Source organism: Podarcis filfolensis, assembly GCF_964270895.1.
Source record: "Podarcis filfolensis genome assembly, chromosome: 4".
Taxonomy (NCBI): Eukaryota; Metazoa; Chordata; class Lepidosauria; order Squamata; family Lacertidae; genus Podarcis; species Podarcis filfolensis.
Window position 1 is genome coordinate 78,146,214 of NC_139607.1, and position 13,962 is coordinate 78,160,175.

At 46.5% G+C, this 13,962-nt stretch overlaps 1 protein-coding gene across 1 annotated transcript in view; it reads right to left on the reverse strand.

The window, feature by feature from the left end:
* The window catches only part of USPL1 (ubiquitin specific peptidase like 1), a 362,686-nt gene that overhangs the window by 246,093 nt on the left and 102,631 nt on the right, over positions 1–13,962 (reverse strand). The gene's annotated exons all lie outside the window — the stretch shown is intronic.

Below are 13,962 nucleotides of genomic sequence, written 5' to 3' on the forward strand. Positions count from 1 at the left end.
CTGGATGGGAATTTTTTGCCAGCAATGAACTATGGGAGGGTGACATCTCTGGCCTGATTGTGGACTCCTGAAATCTGGTACAGGTGGTGGAAGGAGCCCACCTGCCTTCGACAAAGAGCTGTGCTTTGGGTCTACTCTTTTTCTGTGACAGGCTTGGCCAAACTTGGCCCTCCAGCTGTTTTGGGACTACAACTCACATCATCCCTAGCTAACAGGACCAGTGGTCAGGGATGATGGGAACTGTAGTCCCAAAACAGTTGGAGGGCCAAGTTTGTCCATGTCTGCTCTATGATCAGTACATCAGTACTCCAAAAAGTTGAGTGGGGTCATAGGAATGCTGCAGATTGTGTGTTACCAGGCTGCTTGGAGGTGAGTAGGTAGAATGGTCTCCTATTATTTCCAGTAGTCTTTTCTTTCCAGCAAGCAACCAACCTCACTAATTGTTGGAAACTGAAGACCACTAATTTACCATCACCTACCCTTCCCCTATTGATCCTCCTCCCTCCCCACGTTTGCCACATGTGCCTTATAAGGACTACAGCTTCTGACATGGTCCATGGCACATGAGCTGGGAGCAACCTCGTACCTACTTAGTCTGCTATGTTTGTTTGATGGGAGAGTTTGGCAGGCCCATGCTCCAAGTAAGTTTCTTCTTGAGTAAGGCAATGCTTATGAAACGGTCTCATATGAAACCAAACCATTGGTTCATCTAGCAACGGCTCTCCAGGATTTTAACCAGAGGTTTTCTCAGCCCTACATGGAGAGACTGAGGACTACCTGTATGCAAAGCAGGACACTGAGTCACATGGACACCATCCTAATCCATAGGGGTCATTGAAAGAATATTGCTGGTGCTTAAGGTGCTGGATGGAGAAATGTTCGATGACTTGATAAGTGCCCTCAAACCTCAGAATAATGAGATGGTAATATGTACCCAGACAAGCTGGAACCAGGGGAGGGATGGGCAGTCATTCACTTGGCAATAAGTATCGGCAGTAGCTAATCTTGGACAAGCTGAATTGCACCATGAAGTGTCAATTGGGGATGTACCAACTCTCCATTTGTAGCATTTGGCTGACAAACAGGAAATGGGATTGAGGCAAAGCAGAGAGCAAAGCCAACATAAAGCAATAAAAGAGAGGCATGTGCATTGTGCTTGCTTATTTTTTCTGAAGCAGGGATGTTAGGAATGCTATCCAATGCCGCTAGCTAATTGGCTCGAGGAGGCCCGTTGAGAGCCTCTTACAAATAATCCGTGTGATGCTTTGGATTCTGCAACTTACATGCCTCGTCTCTTCTGTAGGATAGGCCCTGTATCATCATCTTTTTTGCAAATAGGGAACTGAGGCCGGCAGATGGTGACTTATCTCGTTAAAGGTAATGCAAGTGTTCTGGTTCCAAGATTTTTAATCAAGGCCAGCTCCAGCCATTTTGCTGCCTGGAACAAGCCAAGACTCCTGCCACTGCAGCACTGGTGGTTGCAGCTTGCTCTGTCTCAGAGAAACCATTGCAAGTCGAGCAACATTTCACCAAAGTGCCTAGCGAGGCAGCTGCTGGTAGTTAAGTGCTCAAGTGCCATGGCAGTGGCTGGCAAGGGGGCACATTTGAGCACATTTGTTGTTCTGCTGCGCCTTTCAATCTGCTGCTTGAGACATGGCTCATGGTAGGACCAGCCTTGCTCTTTATAAGCACAAAAGAACCCTCCAGATTCGACCAAGGACCTGTGTAGTTCAGTACCCTGCTTCTGATAATGGCCAGCCTGATGCCTTTGGGAAGTCCGCAAGGAGGGCATAAAAACAACAGCCCTCTCCTCCCCCTGCTGTTTCCTAGAGGTAGCATGTGGCCATTATGACTTGAAGTCTTTGATAATCATATCTTTCATTAATTTGTCTAATCCAGTTAAAAAACTATCTGAGTTAATAGCCAGCACCACGTCTTGTAGCAGGGCATTCCACATTCTCACTATGCAAGTGGTACCACACACAAGAAAATATAGCCCAAATGAGATATATCATTAAATGTGTGTATGCATGCACACAACGAAAAATCTGGTGATGTGTGTGTGAGAGGGAGGTCGGGAGTCCATCAGCTGTGTGTACCGTGAACACCGAGGAGATTTCGGTCATGATCTCACAGTTCCAAAACGAATCATGCCATGAAAAAAAATCTCAAGGCAGATCAAGAAGACCCCCCCCCCACTTCCAAGTCACTCTATGGCCTGCTTTTCCAAAAAGTAAAAAACACAACTATTTTTCTTTCTTTTATGAGAAATGAATTTTTTTCAATCATATCATCATGACCACTGACCCCCCCGTCCCATGGGGCTCCTGCCGTTTTGCAGCAGAGAATCAATGGGGCTCCGGGAATGAGTCCATAATGTACGTCTAATGAGGCCATTCTCTGTAAGACTTGCTGGTTTAATGCAATCAAGTTCCACAGTTGCTGCTGTATTACAGAGGGAGAGAACCGGCTTTTATCTGCCAAAGTAGTTTAGGCACACCATGAACTATCCAGCATGAAACCTAATATACACATTACTAAAAAGAAAACTGTTGTATTGTAATCAGGCAAAGAACAGCATGACCATTCAACATATTTTGAACGTAATGGGAGGAAACTGAGCCCTGGAAAAGTTAAGTCAACAAAAAGTCTTCGTGGTCTTCTCAATCACTTGGTGTACAAAATGCAAATCTGGAGTAAGAATGATCCAAAACCAGCAGGATTTTGTTCTTTTGGAAACTAAAAGTTTGCAAAACTCCATGTTGTGAAGCCATTCTTATTGCAAGAGATGGAACATTCCAGCTGAAGACATTTTCCTGGCCATCATCAAACACACCTTTGTAAACCTAAGGACTGGCTGGTATAAAATTCCCTATGTGGGGCCTGGCTTTGAAGATGCTTTCGAAAGTTCAGCAATGCAGAATGCCATTCCCCGTCTTCTGGTTGGAATAAAGAGGTGGGAACATGTCCAAGGTATTTGGAGGCAGCTGCTTCCTTTGTGTTTGGAAACTACCTGGAGGGCAGAATATGCTCTCCAAAGTCCCCCCTGTGGAAGATGATTAATTTTCGTGGCAGACAATTACATTGACTCCTTCCAATTACACAAAAGTAGCATTGCCTGTTTCATGAGTGCTGCAATAAATCTCCCTAACGGATTCCCCTTCAGGCTCAGGATATACCTGTCATAACTTAAATTCCGTTCCTCTTGAGCTTTAGAAAAATCGTTGTGCTTGGATTCACCTAGTTCAGGGAGGGGGAAGTCTCTTACATCTTGGTTCCTTATAGTGTAATCCTTTGCCTGTTAAGTCCCACTGTATCCATGGGACTTTTCCCTACCTAGGAGGGCTAACTTAAGCCCCTAGTAAATATGGTTTGGACTGCAGACTTGTGGAGGCAGTGCTTGAATGTATCAGGAAGCCAGAAGGGGAAATTTTACTATCATTTTGGGGAGTCGGGGATGGCGCTTGTGAATGTAATACCCCTCATTTTCCCCAGAATTAAAAACCTGGTTTCAAGTTGCAATTTGCCAGTGTTTAGGGACAAGAGCAGATAATCCAGTCCAGGAAAAGGGGAATCTCCATGTCATGATATGAAAAAACTTCAGCTGTTGTTCCAGGCACAAAGGCCAGGCTCCCATCACCACCCCTGGCCTGCTGTAGCCCTGAAGATCCCATTCCCAGAGTACAGTGGGGTAGGATTACACAAAGACAACATATGGGATGGGCCTATGAATATAATTGTGGAAAGGTATCCTAAGATTCAGTGGAAGCAGAAGTACGTTAGGGGTTTAAAACACAGCAAGGTGGTGTGTGCCCCCCTCCTGGCATTTCAAGTCACATTTGCATTGCTGTACACACACTACAGAGAGGGCAGGGATGTCTTCACCCAATGCACATTACCTGTTTGGTTTCCTAGCACCTGGACACTAACCCACCCCCACCCCCAAAACTCCTATTCATGAGTCTGTTACCTTGCATGCACATGTGCAACAGCGGTCTCAAATGCACACACCTCAGCTTTTTAAAAAAATATTTTTTTTTTTTAGTTTTTCCATGTGTACACCCTGTAACAATATTTCTCTAACAATTTTCATGTTACCCTCCCCCCCCCCGCTCCTCCCCTGGACTTCCTTCATATTCCCATTTTGTTTTATTTCCATATTACTCTTCCTGTGTGTTGTTTCCCAAAATTTTCCCAGTACATACAGTCTTACACCTCGGGTTACAAACACTTCAGGTCACAGACTCTTAACACCTCGGGTTAAGAACTTTACCTCAGGATGAGAACAGAAATGGTGCGGCGGCAGCGGGAGGCCCCATTAGCTAAAGTGGTACCTCAGGTTAAGAACAGTTTTAGGTTAAGAACGGACCTCCGGAATGAATTAAGTTCATAACCAGAGGTACAACTGTATACAATTGTGTTTGTTTATTCAAACCCTGCCAGTGAGTCCAATTCTTTATGTTGCCTCTTCATATATGTTGTAAATGGTTCCCATTCTCTTTTAAAGTCTTTGTTATCCTTTTCATGTAATTTATTTGTTAATTTTGCCAGTTCTGCATATTCCATAAGTTTCCCTTGCCATTGTTCTTTCCTTGGTGCACATACCTCAGCTTAACCGCGAAGCGTATGTGGCCTGCATTTCCAAATCGGATGTAAGCTGGTTTGAGGGAACACGCCTCAAATGGCGGCACTTCGTCAAGGATGGATACGGATTGTGCCTAACTAACATTGGGTGTCCACGACTTCAAACACCCTGGAGAACCATGAATGCTGTTTGAGCCAGCTGCTAGGGAGATGGGGAAGGTCTGCAAATCCATCTGTGTGTCTCTCTACCTGGCAACCCAACTGACCTTGAGGCCTGTGAATTTCCTAAGGGTTGGGAAGGAGAGAAACAGCAGCTGTGACTTTTTGCCACCCCCTTTTCCTTTATGGGTTTTGTTATTTATTTATTTTATTTCCCTCTGTTGCTGTTGTGGATAAGGGATGGGAGATTTTTATTATTATTATTGCCGTGGATGTTTGTGGGCAACAACTAAGGTTGAGAGCCTGGATGGTTTGGACAGTGGGGGTGTGAAAGATGTTGAGTTCCTCAAAAGCCACAGCGCAAGAGTCTGCTGGCATGGAGTGGGGGCCTCTTTGTGTGAGAGACACAGTGGGAGTGAGTGGGAACTGTTGCTAAGATCATTGGTTGTTTAGTCTGTTTTCAATCTCATACCCTCCAACATTTCTCCGATGAAAATAGGGACATCCCATTCCATAATGATAATTTTACTATTTATATCCCACACATCTTAATGGGTTGCCCAAGCACTCTGGGCAGCTTCCAACATATATAAAAACATAATAAAACATTAAACATTAGAAAAACTTCCCTATATAGGATTGCCTTCAGACTGCTCGGGGGTTGGTTAACTCCATACTCTCCAACATGTCTCCAATGAAAATAGGGACATTTTTGTTTTTCTCTGTTTATTTTTGTTACCTTGTTCCCTGCTCTGGAAATGAAAACATCTGATGAAGAATGGGATATAAATTCTGTATATAACATCTGCCCCCCCAAAAAAATCCTGCCAGCAGGGGGCGTGCAGTGGAGCCATAGTAAATGGTAATGTGTAGACAGACTAAGGGTTATTTAGTGCTGTCACTCACCCCATGCCCTGCCCCCATCCAGGCATAAATCTTGGCAGGCCAGCCTAGCGGAGAATGTCAGGAACATAGGAAGATGCCTCAGACAGAGCCAGACAATTGGTTCATGTGGCTCAGTCTTGTCTACACTGACTGGCAGTGGCCCTCCAGGCTTTCCGGGCCGAGACATTCCAGCCCTACCCAAGGATTGAACTTGGGACCTTATGCATTCTGCCACTGAGTGATGGCCCAAGAGAGCCAGTGTGGTGTAGTGGTTAAGAGCGGTAGTCTCGTAATCTGGTGAACCGGGTTCGATTCCCCGCTCCTCCACGTGCAGCTGCTGGGTGACCCTGGGCCAGTCACACTTCTCTGAAGTCTCTCAGCCTCACTCACCTCACAGAGTGTTTGTTGTGGGGGAGGAAGGGAAAGGAGAATGTTAGCCGCTTTGAGACTCCTTAAAGGGAGTGAAAGGCGGGATATCAAATCCAAATTCTTCTTCTTCTTCTTCTTCTTCTTCTTCTTCTTCTTCTTCTTCTTCTTCTTCAATGTTTTCGGCACCCAGCGCAGCTCCCAGGTTGCACCGCATGCCTGTGAGGATCACAGAGCAGAAAGGGGAGTGCTCCTCCTCCTAAGGATCATCAAGCCCTCACAAGGTCAGGTTACAGATGTGGGTGGTGCTGTAGTCTAAACCACTGAGCCTCCTGGGCTTGCCGATCAGAAGGTCGGTGGTTCGAATCCCCATGACGGGTTGAGCTCCCATTGCCCTGTCCCAGCTCCTACCAACCTAGCATTTTAAAAGCATGCCAGTGCAAGTAGATAAATAGGTACTGCTGTAGCGGGAAGGTAAATGGCATTTCTGTGCACTATGGTTTCTGTCACAGTTGCGCCAGAAGCAGTGTAGTCATGCTAGCCACATGATCCAGAAAGCTGTCTGTGGACAAACGGGCCGATTCCCTCGGCCTGAAAGCAAGATGAGCACCGCAACCCCATAGTCACCTTTCACTGGACTTAACCGTCCAGGGATCCTTTACCTTTTACCTTACAGACACCTGGAGCTATGATTCCATTAGCAGCATGGAAACAATTGCAGGTGAAACTAACACTCCTGCTGTCATGGAAGGGATACCAACGGTCACCAACGCCATGGAATGCAAGAATCTCAACTAAAGCAGCCATGACAGGGGACTGTCTGCTTAAAAATCTCCAGTGAAGGAGAATCCACCACATTCTCAAGGAGTCCATTCCAGTGTCTTACAGCTCTTGCTGTCAGAAAGTTCTTTCTGATGTTTGGTTGGAATTTCCTTTCTTGTAATTTGAATCCATTGGTTCAGGTCCTAGCCTCCAGACCAAGAGAAAGCAAGCTTGTTCCCTCTTCCATGTGAAAGTCCCTGAGATATGTGAAGATGGCTACCATATCCTTTCTCAGCCTCCTCTTTACCAGGCTAACATACCCAGCCGTCTGCCGTGCACACTTTAGCTGAGATTCCTGCATTGCTGGGGGGTTGGACTAGATTTCCCTTGGGGTACCTTCCAACTCTGTGATACAAAATGGGTGCCCTAGCTTAGTGCCCCTTCATTTTAAACCCACGGAGCCCTTCGTTCAGTTCCAGGTTCCTGTGCAAAATGAAGCACAGAGAGTCAAGCCACCGCACTCCTGAAAACCAAAAAACACAAACAATCTCACCAGAGATTACTGTGACTCAGACTGGAGTCAGACAATGGTTTTCAAGAGACTTGAGAGTCATACGGCAGAGCCATCATTCATTGCCATGGCAGACACATTTATTTCTTTTGTTCCACTTTCATTTCTGGTCAAACAAAATTTGCAGCTGTTATTTTTTCCCAAGCACTCCGAAACCTTGCAAAACATGTGAGCACAGGCAACAGTGAGATGAGTGTACAAGCACTGATTCATCTGCCATGCCACCTTCAAGCCTTTGATGGGAGGTGGGGAGGAATCACTATTGTCTGCCTCCAGTGTCAGGTTTAAGGGTACAGAATGAGTAAGGCTGGAGTCAGACTCCCCACACATGTCATGCAACATTTTATACACCTCTATCCTTCTGCATCTTACTTTGCCCTTAGCTAAACAAAAAAAAGCCCCAAACACTGTACCATTTCCCACCGCCTTGATCATTTTAGTTGCTGAACCTTTTCTGAGTTTTTTGGTGCGCACGTGTGCACACACACCTGGTGGGGGTGTGGGAATCACTTTACTGCAATGGCCACATTGCAATTGACTATATTTTACATGACCCAAGTACAGTTATACCTCGGGTTACAGATGTTACAGGTTGCGTGTTTTCGGGTTGCGCACCACGCCGAACCCGGAAGTACCAGAATGGGTTACTTCCGGGTTTCAGTGCTCATGCATGCGCAGAAGCGCCGAATCGCAGCCCGCGCATGCACAGACGCGGTGCTGACAGTTGCAAATGTTGCGGGTTGCGAATGTGCCTCACGCACAGATCACGTTCGCAACCTGAGCATCCACTGTACTCGAAATATCCAGAGTGTGAGGCGAGGAGGAAGGGCAAAAAAATATGCACACCTTTGTGCCACAGGCAGGGGCATAGCAAGGGGGGTGCAGTGGGGGCGGTTCGCCCTGGGTGTCCTCACTGAGGGGGGTGACAAAATGGTGGGCGGCACTTACCGTGGGCCTGCAGCGTGCCCCAGCCACGCGTCTCTCCTGCCCCAAACAGTCCACCCACTGCCTCAGCTGTAGGGCGGCTGAGTGGGAGCAGGCAGGCAGACTCCCCGTGGGTGGGTGGCCTCGTCCCCTGGTGCCTGATCGGCTTGCTGTGCCGCTGGCCACGGGGGCAGAAGGACGGGAAGCTTCTCTTGCATTTGATATCACCACAATAGCAATGTGGCATTGTTACATGTATATATGCCATGCATTCCATAGTCGGATAGCAGGACACCCTGGACTTGCTCCCCGGCCTCGGTCTATAATATCCATTTGCAGTGAGGTGACCTGAACTGTACACAGTATTCCAAATGCAGTCACGTCATTGATTTGTATAACTGCATTATGATATTGGCAGTTTTATTTTCAATTCCTTTCCTGATGATCCCGAGCATGGAATTTGCCTTTCTCACAGCTGCTGCACCCTCCGCTTAGAGGCCACCACAGAGAATGCCCTCTCCCAGACCTCCCCACACACCCCTGAAGGACGGCAGAACTCCCAAGAAGGCCCATCTGCCAGCACAGGAAACGACGACAGGAAATTGACTTGAGAAGCAACAAAGTCCTGATGGAACAGAGGCAACCATCTCAGACCGCATGGCTCTTACAAGCCACTCTTGAGTTCTTATACCACTAATTTAGGAACTTACAGCTGTAGCAACCAGCTGAGACCTCCTCACACTTTGAGTTTCTCTGGTAAACAGGGGGAGCTACAGACAACAGGTCTGATTGTCTATTCCCCCCCCCCAAGGTGAGCTAAGCCTAGAAGGACAGCAAATCCTGTGGTCTTAACCCCTTCATGCATCAGTCAGACTTAAGCATATTCGTTATATGAGGCTGGTTATACCACACGTTATACATTTTCCAGTAAATGCTGAAGACACACCTATTTAACCTGGCTTTTGACACTTGAGGTGTATATATTTCAGATCCCCTTATTTTTGCGATTGCAAGTTGTTTTAAATTGTTTTAAATATTGTGGTTTAATGTTGTAACCCACCCTGGGACCATAGGGGGAAGGGTGGGCAAACAACAACAACACAATAATATATCAAAAAAGTGGTGGTGGAGAGCATTGCCTGCCCTGGCATTCTTGCCCAATTGCTGAACTTGCACAGCTGCCTAATTTGCTTGTTACCTTAAAGCTAGAACTGAGATCTTGAAATCTGATGTGGGACCAATGGACTTTGGCTATAAGTTGAAGTGTATTTAAACTGTGCCTCAACTATGTTCAGTTTGTAAATAAACTCAAAATATCACAGAATGCTGGAAGAATGTAGTGATTTCCTTCCAGAGGAAACCAGGCCTGTGTCCCTGGAACTTCTTACTTCTCAAAGTGAGGTGAATGTACCAATTGGGTGGTATTAAACTACACTTCACTCACCCATTAAAATTAACAGATATGACTAAAATAGGTCTATAAATTTCAATGGCTTTACTCTGGGCAAAGCTTAGTTAAACACTACCCAATATTTTCTTAATTTCATTGGCTTATTAGGACAGGAATATCTGTCGCCAATTGTTTCATCAGACTGGGAAACAGGCATATAAGTTCCTGCAGATATATTTTTAAAGCAGATGAATGAAACATACAACAAACACATTTTCTGGGTTTTCAGGCATTGATGCTAATGGCAAACAAACAGCGGATGCAGCTAGGGCACCCTAGTCATGCCACACGGCATGTGCTGCCAGAATGTCTTTTGCTTTACTGAACCAAATGCTCAACATGAGCCCAGAACCACAGGAGAGCTGTAGAAAAAGGACAGCAGCTGTTAAAAACAACAAGAGGAGGAGATTGTGTGGCGAGCGCCTCTCCACTGAAAATCGGCTGTCTCAAAACCTTTGTAATAATGATTACCCTAGAACAGAAACCACTGGGAGAAAAAGCAGAGCCTTCTGAGTCTGTCCTCTGGCCTACACCTCCTCCCCAGGGCTTGGCTACCTTAACAGGGTGGATATAACCACAGCACAGTGGCAGGTGAAGCTTCCACCATCTCCTGAGGGAACAGTAATTTACAAGGAGCGAAGAATGATTTGTGGAAAGTTGCAGACTGAAACAGAGGGGGAAAGTCTGTTCTCACATGTTTCCTCAGAAACAGCCTTGCAAGTATGAAAGGAGATGTTCTTTGCTGATGATTAACGGCTCCTTTTCACTTTCCCCTTCAGGCAGGGTAACAATGTAGGGTAGTCTACTTTAGAGAGGGCAGTCCTCTGTTTGAAGAACTACCTGGCCCAAGTCTGGTTTAAAGATAAAATACCCTAAGAAGTGGTGAAGAGGGTCTAGAATTATTACTGCTACTAGCAGTAAAAGGCTGAAACTCACAAATTATATCAGTGAGAAGTAGGGAGTTCAGAGGTGGAAGGGGGTAAATGTGGCCAAGTACTCCATGAGAATGATTATGAGGACCAGCTGCAACAAAATGTTGCCGCATGGAGTTCTTCTGCTTAGGCTTCCAGCCATGCCGTCCCATGGCATTCTCCATTTACTGAACATGCCCCTATTCTCTTTGGGCTGTTATGAAGTTTGTTTGGCTTTCCCTTTTAGGACTTTAACAAAAATAAATGTTTGCACTTCTGCAAACTTTGGGGCTCCCTCAAGCCTGCTAATACCTCCCTCTTTTTCATGGCTGGTGTTGTTTTGGCTTCATAAGGACCAGTACTCAGATTGCAGCTGTGTAAGCTGAAGTTTCCAGAAACCAATATTCAAATGCACAACTGCCTCTTGCTGTGGACCTCTTCAGATAGAAGAGGGTCTTCTGACAACCTTTGAAACAGTGGTGGCTACTGCCCCTTGGGAGAGGTGGGGCAGAAGGTGGCGAAGCCAACAGCTGAAGGAGCCAATGGCAAGTGCAGCCAGCAACAGACAGAGACAGGTAATTCTAGCTTGGCCTCTGTCCTCCTTCCTGCTGAGTCCTAGAAGGGCAACACTAAATCTAAGGAGGAGGAAGGTGGCCAGTGGCGCCACCCTCTGGACTGGATGTTGGCAGAATGTGGTAGGTGGAACCGCACCCCATTTACTCCAATGGACCATCTTCTGCCATTTCAAAACAAAGCACTGTCCTCTGTGAAGTAACACCCTGCTTTTATAGCCCACACCTGAATGATGACCCTCATTTCTGAATTGCCTGCACATCTTATTTATCCCAGGACAGGAACATAGGAAGCGGCCTTTATACTGACTGCTGGTCTACGACGCTCAATATTGTTTGCACTGACTGGCAGCAGCTCTTCAGGATTACAGACTGGACCTCTCTCCCAGCCCAACCTGGAGATGCCAGGGATTGAACCTGGGGCCTTATGCTTTATTTACTTATCATTTTTTACCATCTTTCTCTTCCCAGGAGCTCAAGATGGTGGCATTTTTTCATCTCCGCCAAGCTAAGCAGTTGGCTCCTTACCTCTCTCGCCCTGACCTAGCCACAGTGATCCACATGACGGTCACCTCCAGACTGGATTATTGTAACTCGCTCTACGTGGGGCTGCCCTTGAGACTGACCCAGAAACTCCAGCAGGTGCAGAATGCCGCGGCAAGACTCCTTACGAGGTCCTCACTGCGGGATCACATTCACCCGTTGCTATACCAGCTGCACTGGCTCCCAGTGGAGTACAGGATCTGGTTTAAGGTGCTGGTTTTAACCTTTAAAGCCCTATACGGCCTAGGACCCTCGTACCTACGGGACCGCCTCTCCTGGTATGTCCCACAGAGGAACTTACGGTCTTCAAACAAAAACATCCTGAAGGTCCCAGGCCACAGAGAGGTTAGGCTGGCCTCAACCAGAGCCAGGGCTTTTTCGGCTGTGGCTCCGATCTGGTGGAACGCTCTGCCACAAGAGACTAGGGCCCTGCGGGACTTGACATCTTTCCACAGGGCCTGCAAGGCAGAGCTGTTCCACCAGGCCTTTGGCCAGGGCACAGCCTGACTCCCTCCTTTGGCAATCCTCACAGGACTCTAGCCCAATGGTTGCCATTAATTTGATTTGAACTGATTTTATAATGAACTGATTTTAGAATGTTGTATCATTTTAATGTTGTTAGCCGCTCTGAGCCCGGCTTCTGCTGGGGAGGGCGGGATATAAATAAAATTTTATTATTTATTATTATCATTATTAACACAATTCTCCTCCTCCCCATTTCAGCCTCACAAAAAACCCTATGAGGTAGGTTAGGCCAAGGCTACCCAGAGAGCTTCATGGCTGAGTGGGGATTCGAACCCTGGTCGCACGAGTCATAGTCCAACCCTCTAGCCATTACACCGCACATCCAAGGCCGATACCCTGTCATTGAGCAATGACCCTCCCCCAGTGTCTCTCACTCCAACCAAGTCTCTCTATTTTACCTACATACGAAATAGAATGTGCAAGAGGTTGTCCTTCTGTTTCCTGTTGTTATCGCAGAATGGAGCTTAGGCCTCCTCTGCCCCACACCCAGTTGACAATCTGTAACGTCAACATGCATTACAGATTGCACTCAGATGCAGAACAAGAAGCTACTCCAATCACTAAGAAAAATGATTTTTAAAAAATAATGAAAAAGAGTGTGTGGGGAGAAAAATCAAGTAGGCACACACACTCACTTGATAGGAGGCGGAGGCGGTGGGTGGGTGGGAGCTGGGGGCAGAAGGGAGAGAGTCTGTATTGGTGAAATGCAGAGAAAACTGTGGCTTGGCTCCCCATTGCGTCTCCCATGATTCACAGGCTGACTCACTTAAGAACGTCGCCAGTTACATAACGGATAGATTTCTTAGAGATGTAGCACCCTAATAGGTTCGTAATGAATAGAGCACAGATTGAGGGGTTTTATTATTACACCGCCGATTCTCATTGGAGACAGCACGTTCTGGAACAAAAGAAGCAGCCGGGAGACACAGAGGAATCAGATGGGGTGAGCACAAGCACTGCAAGCAAAAGATGTGAGGTTCCTTCAGAACTGGCGCTAAACGCCCACATTGGGAAGATCAGGGCCCTGGTTTATTGAAACTTGCACTGAACTTTCCTTGGCATAAATGCCTCAGACTTCGGAACACAATCCATCTCTCTCGGATAAATGTGTGCATCAGCTACCAACCAGCTATAGCAGCAGAGGAAGCTACCATACTGAGTCAGACCACACTGACTGACAACAGCTTTCCAATATTTCATTTAAAAAAAATATATAATTGTATAAGCGGTACCTATTTATCTACAGGTACTTGCACTTTGATGTGCTTTCGAACTGCTAGGTGGGCAGGAGCAAGGACCGAGCAATGGGAGCTCACCCTGTCACAGGGATTCGAACCGCCAACCTTCTGATTGACAATCCCTAGGCTCTGTGGTTTAACCCACAGCGCCCCCCGCGTCCCCTTTTCATTTATATACATTACAACAATTATTTAACCATAGTTTTAACATTTTCGATTTCAATTCCTTTCCCGTGCTTTCTGCAGTTACTTACAATTATTTTTGTCCATTCTCGAATGTAATCCGTTCGACTTCTGAAAACATTTGAAAACCAAGATGCGGCTTCCAATTGGCTGCAGGAATTTCCTGCACTCAAGTGGAAGCCCTGTTGGATGTTCGGCTTCCAAAAAATGTTCGAAAACCGGAACACTTACTTCCGGTTTTCCGGTGTTTGGGAGCCAAAACGTATGAGTATCAAGGAGTTCAAGAACC